The sequence below is a fragment of the Prunus mume genome, linkage group LG4, assembly GCF_029339155.1.
Source record: "Prunus mume cultivar Tortuosa linkage group LG4, ASM2933915v1, whole genome shotgun sequence".
NCBI classification, from domain to species: domain Eukaryota; kingdom Viridiplantae; phylum Streptophyta; class Magnoliopsida; order Rosales; family Rosaceae; genus Prunus; species Prunus mume.
In genome coordinates this window covers 4,321,317-4,328,759 of record NC_142701.1, presented here as the reverse complement: position 1 = coordinate 4,328,759, position 7,443 = coordinate 4,321,317, and the positions used below count along the sequence as shown (strand labels likewise).

At 41.7% G+C, this 7,443-nt stretch overlaps 1 non-coding gene across 1 annotated transcript; it reads left to right on the top strand.

The window, feature by feature from the left end:
• The first annotated feature begins 203 nt into the window (after positions 1 to 203).
• On the top strand, positions 204 to 310 carry LOC148917697 (small nucleolar RNA R71). Its single transcript, XR_016126569.1, has one exon. It is a non-coding gene; the product is annotated as a small nucleolar RNA R71 (small nucleolar RNA).
• Positions 311 to 7,443: the final 7,133 nt, after the last annotated feature.

Below are 7,443 nucleotides of genomic sequence, written 5' to 3'. Positions count from 1 at the left end.
ACCTCGAGACCACAGCTTTTATAGGAGCTCCTCTTCCTTTATTGTGGCTCCATTGTTGAGAGTTAGCACTCAAAGATTCAAAGAGAGTAAAAGCCTCATCTGCTGTTTTGTTCATCAGTCCTTCTTCACTTGTTGCATTTACCATCATCCTTTCGGAATCAAGCAAACCTTCATAGAAAGATTGCATTTGCATCCAACTCTCTATGTTGTGGTGTGGGCAAGAACTTATCATCTCCTTGTACCTCTCCAAACATTCATGAAAGGCTTTTCCTTCCTTTTGTGTGAAACCAAGGATTTTCTTTCTAATCTTGTTAGTCTTTTGAGTCGGAAAGAATTTCTGCAAAAACTTATTAGAAAGCTCATCCCAAGTACGAATTGAAGCATTAGGCAAAGAGTATAACCAAGACTTAGCCTTATCTTTTAAACTGAATGGGAATAGCCTCATCTTAATCTGCTCATCATCAAGGCCATGAATTTTGATCGTAGCACATATTTCAAAGAATTGCTTAATATGCATGTAAGGATCCTCAGTGGTATTACCATAATAAGTTGGAAGAAGATGAATCATACCACTTTTAAGCTCAAACCTGTCAACTGTGAGTTGAGGATAGGACGATGCACGAAGGTTGATCGGTGACTTTGGGAATAGAAAACTCACGCAGGGGTTTCCGAGGTTGGACAACAAGCGCACCACCTCCTTCAACATTATTGTTGGTGTTCGGAATCTCTGCCATCGTGCTTGAACCTTGATTCGGAACTTTGGAATCAGCTTGAAGAACTATAATTCCTCCTCAAACCAGCACGTACAGCAGTGGTTCTTGGTGAAAGTGGCTCAGGTGAACTTTGCTCTTAGTCAGATTCGGACATGCACACACTAAGGAACTCAATTGTGCTTTTAATGGAGATAACAACTAAATACAAAAACTGAATAAGAAAAGAAAAACCAACGAAAAGAAACAAATGAAACAACCAAAAACAAAACAATCAAAGTAATCTAACTATAGCACCAACGTTACCGGTTCCCGGCAACGGCGCCAAAAACTTGTTGATTCAATTCCTAACAACTAAAATGAGTTATTAAAAACAGCAACTTGAATTCTCGCAAGTGCATGAACCGTTTATAGTATAGCTTATGTAAATATGAGGTCGATCCCACGGAGAATGGTAACTTGGTTCCAAGTTAAATTACTTAGAATGCTAGAAAAACATAGAACAAGGAAACTAACTAACTAGCTAAAGGCAAGGTCGAATTCAACAATGCCTCTTGCTAATTACTCAAGGTCTAGGACAGAATCCTAGCACCACACACGCACTCGAAATGGGGGGTTTTGTTGTTTGAAATGAAAAGAAGAACGTAAAATGAAAGTGCTCGAAAGTAAACACTGGCAGCAATCAACAAGTTGTGAAACAAAGATTGAGAGGTGTTAGAGCCTCGGAATCTACCACTAGTCTTCCTATCCAAGTTATGAATGCATAGAAATTGACTCAAGCTTCATCAACAATAGATTATCGCATACAAGCCTATGGTATCTAGGTGCATGATGCATAATTCTCTAAGGCATGTGATTATGCATGGTATCTACACAACACGTGATCTCTAATATGCAACCTAAGCATGGTATCTACTTAGAATAAAGCATACAAGAGTCATTAAGCTCCTTGAAAATATGATAATCACACAAGTCCTAGAATATGGTATCTGTCCTAGTCAACCTATGGTTATTAACCTTGAATGATTCTTAGGCCATTCATGTGTTTCTTGTGAAAGGAGAGTAGAATTGGTGAATCTAAACCCCTTCCCAACCTGTGCTAGATGCATAAAATCGTAGTTAGCTACTCTAAGAAAACATACATCAAGCACATAATAAATTGGAGATTAACAACTTGATAATGAAAGCAAGGAAATCAGTTGAGTATAAAATCATCCATAACATTGAATATTCATGACTAGGGCTTCATCCTAAGCCCTAACTAAATGGATTAGTTAAACATAACTATGAATACAGAAAATAAGAAATACATAGATAGGATAAAGAGAGGAAAAGAACTAGATGATGGCAGCAAGGAATTCCCAGGACAGCTCCAAGCTCTCTTCTCTCTTTATGGTGAATCTGAATTTGTGTATGAGAGTAATGGGTGAAGTGAAATTGTGTATCTGACTCTCTATATCCTTGAATGAGTGTGCAGCCCTCTATTTATAAAGTGCAATTTCGTCCTCCCCTTTGGCTGGTGAAGCACACCTCTCTTAGCTGCTCCTAACGCTCCCTTCTGCCATGCTTTGGTATGGTTTTTTATGGAAAGCTTGACTTTTGTCCATCTTTCTGAGTTCCTGAGTTGATTTGACTCCCATGTATGGCTGCCCATGCTGAGCACATGGCTCTAGGGATGTAGATGTGGAGTGGTTGGTGTATGGCATTGTTTTGGGCATTGGATTTCACTCAAAACACACCAAACGATTCCTCCCTCCGTATTATGATGTTCCCCTGGTTTTGGACTCAATCCGATGTCCATTGGTCCATGGAATCGAACAATTCAGGTTCGTACAAAGTTCGTTCAGAAATGGAGTGGTTGGGGTATTGCATAGTTTTGGAAATTGGATTTCACTCAAAACTCACCAAATGACTCCTCTTACCATACTACGATGCTCCCCAAGTTTTGGACGCAATCCTATATTGATTGGTCCTCGAAATTGGACAATTCAACAAAGTACGTTCTGAAATGGACTGGTTGGTGTGTTGTGTACTATTGGCCATTGGATTTCCCTCAAAACTCACTAAATGACTCTTCCCACCACATTGTGATGTTCCTCAAGTTTTCGACTCAATCCGATATTGATTGGTCCAAGAAATCGACCAACTCAGGTTCGTTGGAAGTTCATTCCGAAAGGCAGTGGTTGGTGTATCGCATAGTTTTGGATGTTAGATTTCACTCAAAACTCACCAAATTACTCCTCCCACCAGATTATGTTGTTCCCCAAGTTTTGGACTCAATGCGATATCGAGTGGTCCATAAAATAGAACAATTCAGGTTCATACGAAGTGCATTCTGAAATGGAGTGGTTAGTGGATTGCATAGTTTTGGACATTAGATTTCACTCAAAACTCACCAAATGACAACTTCCACCATATTATGATGTTCCCCAAGTTTTGGACTCAATCTGATATCGAGTGGTCCATGAAATCAGACAATTCAGGTTCGTAGGAAGTTTGTTCTGAAATGGAGTGGTTGGTGTATCGCATAGTTTTGGGCATTAGATTTCTCTCAAAACTCATGAAAGGACTCCTCCCACCATATTATGATGTTACCCAACTTTAGGACTCAATCCAATATCGATTGGTCCATGAAATCAGACAATTCAGGTTTATACGAAGTATGTTCTAAAATAGAGTGGTTGGTGTATTGTACTCTATTGGCCATTGGATTTCACTCAAAACTCACCAAATGCCTCCTCCCACCGTATTATGATGTTCCCCAAGTTTTGGACTCACTTCGATATCGATTATTCCATGAAATTGGAAAATTCTGGTTCGTACGAACTTCGTTATGAAATGGAGCGGTTGGTGTAGTGCATAATTTTGGACATTGCCTTTCACAAAAAACTCACTAAATGACTCCTCCCACCATATCATGATGTTCCTTAAGTTTTGTACTCAATGCGATATCGATTGGTCCATGAAATCGGACAATTCAGGTTCATACAAAGTTCGTTCTGAAATAGAGGGGTTGGTGTGTTGCATAGTTTTGGGCATTGGATTTCACTCAAAACTCACTAAATGACTCCGCCCACAATATTATGATGTTCCCCAAGTTTTGGACTCAATCTGATATCGATTTGTCCATGAAATCGGGCAATTCAGGTTCGTACGAAGTGCGTTCAAATGGAGTGGTTGGTGTATTGCATAGTTCTAGAGATTGGATTTCACTCAAAACTCACCAAATGATCCACCCACCATATTATGATGTTCCCCAAGTTTTGGACTCAATCCGGTATCGATTAGCCCATGAAATCGGACAATTCAGGTTCGTACGATGTTCGTTCTGAAAATGGAGTAGTTGGTATATTGCATAGTTTTTCCCTTTGTATTTCACTCAAAAACAACAAAATGACCCCTCCCACCATATTATGAGGTTTCCCAAGTTTTGGACTCAATCCGATATCGATTGGTCCATGAAATTAGACAACTCAGGTTTGTACGAAGTTCGTTTTGAAAATGGAGTGGTCAGTGTATTGCATAGTTTTGGCCATTGCATTTCACTCAAAACCCACAAAAACACTCCTCCCATCATATTATGATGTTCCCAGTTTTGGACTCAATCCGATATCGATTAGTCCATGAAATTGAACAATTGATTAAATGCAGTTCGTTCGAAATGGAGTGGTTGGTGTATTGCATAGTACTAGAGATTAGATTTCACTCAAAAACAACCAAATGACTCCACCCACCATCTTATGATGTTCCCCAAGTTTTGGACTTAATCCGGTATCGATTGGTCCATAAAAGCTAAAAATTCAGGTTCGTACGAAGTTCTTTATGAAATGTAGTGGTTGATGTATTGCATAGTTTTGGGCATTGGATTTCACTCAAAACTCACCAAATGACTACGCCCACAATATTATGATTTTCCTCAAGTTTTGGACTCAATCCGATATCGATTTGTCCATGAAATCTGACAATTCAGGTTTGTACGAAGTTCATTCTGAAATGGAGTGGTTGGTGTATTGCATATTTCTAGATATTGGATTTCACTCAAAACCCACCAAATCACTCCTCCCACCATATTATGATGTTCCCCAATTTTCGGACTTGATCCGATATCGATTGGCCCATGGAATGGTACAATTCAGTTATCAGTTCGTTACGAAATGGAGTGGTTGATGTGTTGCATAATTTTGACCATTGGATTTCCTCAAACCGAGTCCTCCCACCGTATTATGATGTTGTTTGTCTCGCAAATCTCGCGGCTTGGTGCTCTGGGCCGAGGATGCGCGTCGGCGCGTGGCGTCCTTCTTTTGGATGTGGTGCAATTGTGCGCGGCGTGCGGCCACGGTCTACCGTAAGGCGTCGAGGTGATGATGAGGTTCGGGTAGAAGATGGTTTAAATGTTGTGCCTGTTTTGCGTTCGACTCCTAATCAAGCGATTGTGGCCGAGTGAGGAGCGAATCTCGGCCGTCGGAGTTCACGGCGGCGACAAGGCCGTTTAGTGGTGGTGTTGGTGGCGGGTTTTAGGTGATGCTTGGCGCATTGCTCGGAGGCGACGGTCGTATGATATATGGGGTGAGTGAGGCGATAATGAGAGATGGTGCTCAGCGCCTTGAAAATCAAGGGTCGTATGATATATTGATGGATGGGTTTTCCTTATAGTCTACCACTACTTACATAAAGGTATTGAAAGTGCATTACAGGAAAATATAATTTGTTCCGTGGGAGGCTTTTGGTTTTGATGTTTGAACCTTTTGAGCGTAGTCTGAGCTTAGTATTTATAGGAGTCACGGAGGGACACTCGGTCGACAGGACTGCGTGGTGGAACTTGGGGCAAGTGGGTAGTCAAATCGGCATTTGGGATCGTGAAGTACGGTGGTCTGGGGTTGAGAAGCATGGTGGTGTGACCCCATAAATCTCGACAAATCTCGCCACCGCCTTGATCGTGGGTTCTGCCCCCTTGGCCTTGGGAACGCATTTAATGCCCTGGACTGGTGGTTGAGATCTGACCTAAGTCGTAAGATTACTTGTGAGAATGTCTGCGCTAACCACCTTGATTCCCATCACCAATTCTGACTTAGTCACTCCTCGTGCATTGAATGCTTCTTGTGACTAGTGGGTTTTGCTGCGAAGTCGAGGCACTACTTCATTAAATGGAGTGTGGGGCCCGAGGCCACGTGGCGATTCAACCACAGCTTTTTCGGCCGTGTCCTGCAGCTTTGGCCTCGGTCTTCAAAACTGCGGTCGCGAGGCCGATGGGATTCTCCCTTTGCAGCCACGATTCAACCAGAGCTTTTTCAAACCATGTCCTACGGCCTTGGCCTTGGTCTTCAAAGCTGCGATCGCGAGGCCGAGGGGATTCTCCTTTGCAGCTTTTCTTTTGCTCTTAGGAGGGTGAAATGCTTGACGAAACACTAGGCGCCAGGGCCGAAGGGAAGTCCCTTCAATCAGTTCATCACCATGTTTTATTAGGCACAAACAGATGTTCCCTAAGTTTTGGGCTCACTCCGATATCGATTAGTCCATGAATTCGGACAATTCATATTTGTACGAAGTTCGTTCTGAAAATGGTGTGGTTGGTGTATTGCATAGTTTTGGCCATTGGATTTCACTCAATCCTCACCAAATGACTCCTCCTACCATATTATGATGTTCCCCAAGTTTTGGACTCCATTCGATATTGATTGGTCCATGAAATCGGATAATTCGGGTTCGTTACTGAGTTCGTTACGAAATGGAGCGGTTGGTGCAATGCAAAGTTTTGGACATTGGATTTTACACAAAACTCACCGAATGACTCCTCCCACCATATTACGTTGTTCCCAAAGTTTTGTACTCAATCCGATATTGATTGGTCCACGAAATCAGACAGTTCAGGTTAAATACAAAGTTAGTTCGAAATGGAGTGGTTGGTGTATTGCATAGTTTTGGGCATTGGATTTCACTCAAAATGCACCAAATGAATCCTCCCACCATATTATGACGTTCCCCAAGTTTTGGGCTCCATTCGATATTGATTGGCCCATGAAGTTGGACAATTCAGCTTTGTACGAAGTTCGTTCTGAAATGGAGTGGTTGGTGTACTGCATAGTTTTGGACATTGGATTTCACTCAACACTCACCAAGTGACTCCTCCCACCGTATTATGATGTTCTCCAAGTTTTGGACTCAATCCCTTGTCGATTGGTCAATAAAATCAGACAATTCAGGTTCATACGAAGTTCGTTCTGAAATTGGAGTGGTTGGTACATTGCATAGTTTTGGCCATCGCATTTCACTCAAAATGCACAAAAGGACTCCTCCCACGATATTATGATGTTCCACAAGTTTTGGAATCAGTTCGATATCGATTGGTCCGTGAAATTAGACAATTCAGGTTCGTACGAAGTTCATTCTGAAAGTGGAGTGGTCGGTGTATTGCATGTTTTGGCCATTGGATTTCATTCAATACTCACCAAATGACTCCTCCCACCATATTATGATGTTCCCCAAGTTTTAGACTCAATTCGATATTGATTGGTCCATGAAATCGGACAATTCAAGTTCGTACGAAGTTTGTTCTGAAATGGAGTGGTTGGTGTATTGCATAGTATTGGCCATTGGATTTCACTCAAAACTCACCAAGTGACTCCTCCCACCAACTATGATGCTCCCAAAATTTTGGACGCAGTCCGATATCGATTGTTCTATGAAATCGGACAATTCATGTTCATACGAAGTTCGTTCTTAAATGGGGTGGATG